The sequence below is a fragment of the Pteropus alecto genome, unplaced genomic scaffold (genome assembly GCF_000325575.1).
Source record: "Pteropus alecto unplaced genomic scaffold, ASM32557v1 scaffold121, whole genome shotgun sequence".
NCBI lineage: Eukaryota > Metazoa > Chordata > Mammalia > Chiroptera > Pteropodidae > Pteropus > Pteropus alecto.
Window position 1 is genome coordinate 11,117,488 of NW_006434369.1, and position 2,500 is coordinate 11,119,987.

At 35.2% G+C, this 2,500-nt stretch overlaps 1 protein-coding gene across 1 annotated transcript in view; it reads left to right on the forward strand.

Moving 5' to 3' along the window:
- OFCC1 (orofacial cleft 1 candidate 1) overlaps window positions 1-2,500 on the forward strand; it is a 204,852-nt gene that overhangs the window by 950 nt on the left and 201,402 nt on the right. The window lies entirely within an intron of this gene.

Here is a 2,500-nt window from a genome sequence, read left to right on the forward strand (position 1 = left end):
ATATATATATTCTGTTAATTTAATAAAATATACATATATTACTAAATTTTGGATCATCTTCAAGCATATTTTGCCAAATTATCCAAACATTATTATTATATTTTTTTAAACACATAGGTTTTTGGGAAATGCTATAAGCCATAATTAAAGCTCTTTCATCTCAATGAGTTTAATTTAAATTCTTTAAAAATAGATAATAGCCCACTAATATAATTCTTCAAAGGAATCAAAACTAAGGGGGATGAAGAGAACTTCTAGTAAAGGTTGCAGCGAATAAAATGTGCTGACATTTTTGCATTTGCAGAGAATTTATTCTGTGATTCACATGATGAGTCAGATAAATGTACCTATATCTAGGCATGATTTCGAAGTCATCCCCTTCAATTTTTATTTTTGATTCAATTAATTAAATTTTCAAAGACTATATAAGCAGAGAACTTTGGTTTACTTTCAGGCACTTGATATTATTTCCAAAACTATATTGCTTCATGTCTCCAAACTTCTTATCTATCTTTTTTCGTGGCCAATTTTACAAATTAAAGGTCTCTATAGGTATTTTATGCTTACAAGAACTTGGAAATAATTTAGCATTTACTTTTTTCTTTCTCATCTGAGGCAACTTGGGCTGAATATTAATTCAATTCTTAGTTATACAACATTTAAAATTTCTTTAAAAAATGAGCAACTTTACATTTTTTAGAAAAAATTTATCCTTTAATTCTAAGGACTCTTAAACACAAGCATAGGGAAGTCCCTATGAGATAGATTATTTACAAGAGGAAAAATACACACTAAAATATTCTATAAGCCCCCCAACAAAACTGCATGTAGCCCTACCCGGTCTTATTCTCATTAGCAATAAAGAGTTTGCTCTCCATGCAATCTAACATGGAATGCTTAGAGCAGACAGGTGCAAATTACAAGCTGTTTCACTTTGGTTGTTATCCCCTCAATCGACAAATAGGCTCTGAGAACAAAAAAGGTTCCAGCCCAAACTGCATAAATGAAACTCTTAACAGGGACACACCAGCTGGCTAGGAGAATTCAATACAGCAAATACTAAATATTATCTTTATGCCACTTGTCAAGGAAAACGGCTTCAATAACACCCCCTACCTTTTATTATTGAGCTGATGTTCCTTGAACCGTATTTTGCTTTATTGTAAAGGCATCACTATGGCCAAAGTGGATGACAACAGAAGCCAACATACCTGTTCCTGTTTAGCATCATTACACTCCTCTCAGCGATTCAGGCATGATTAGGTTCCTGGAGGTGGACCAGATTGACTGTATTTCTATTCGCGTCTTTTTTTATTTTTGGCTGATCCAAGCAAAGCCCCAGAGCAGTGAACAACAAAAACAATCACTACCACCCCCTCTTCGGCAATGCAATGAATCTGCTGAGCTAGTCTGCGGAAAAAAAGAAAAAAAAAAGTTGTTCATACTAAGAACACCTAAATTAATTTCACGGAAGAGACACGCCATGCCAGTATGTATTGGAATCTAAGGTATGCGTTTCTGAAAAGGGACCCTAACTCTGTCGTTCCAAAGTTGCTTCTCTTTTTGCCTCCCTGGTGTGCACTGGAACTGCTGTCTGGAAGAAGTAACTTTAACTTTAGCTCTAGGGCCACTGACTAGGTCTGACTGTGCGATCTTCCCTAGCACGCGAGTGGAGGGAGACAACTCCTTGTTTACAGCCGAACAGAAGAAAACAGCTAGACACAAATGAGGGCTGACGGTTTCATGAAGCACAATTGGTTGATCCCAGATGCGATCTGACTGCCCTGAACTGAGCGATGATCTGTGCAGTATGCAGAATTCACTTTCTTGCTGGTCTGTGCCCACCAGGCTTGGAGCTGCGCGGCCCGCGCCCCTCGGCAGTGGCTTTGAGTGCAAGCAGAGCTGAACACTGCGCTGTGGGACCCGATTCCTTCTGACAACAATCACATTCTTTTAAAAACTTCATAGGTTTTGGTTGTCACTGGTTATAAATGAATTTGTTGTTGGTCGTGTTCACTACTCTATCATAGAATTCTTTTCAAGTTGAGAGTGTTGGCATCAACAGATATTTGTTGTTTTTTAATCAAAAAGAAAATATCGAAAACACTAACAGTTCTTACAAATTTCAGGCAGTTTTCTTCTTTTTCTCTTTAAATCACAAAGTGTTACTTGTTTTCTTCTACAGTGCATATTATAGATATATTTAATAGGCTAACCTTACCAAAATAAAAAAAAATCCGATTTATTTCTATTTAAGGACACATAATAAAGAGATGTGTTAGTATAAATTGCTCACTTATATTTGGAGTTAGATTGTATTATAGCAATTAAATAAAAATGTGAAGGAAAAATACCATGGAGTATTTTCAGTTAAGTACTTTCAGTTAAGATTTCTAAATATTTGGATTTTTTTCAGAATTAAGTAGATATCAGTGAGAAGCAGGAAAATACTGATGACTAAATTTTGCTTCTTAATTTACTTTTTGAAATTCAATATAGA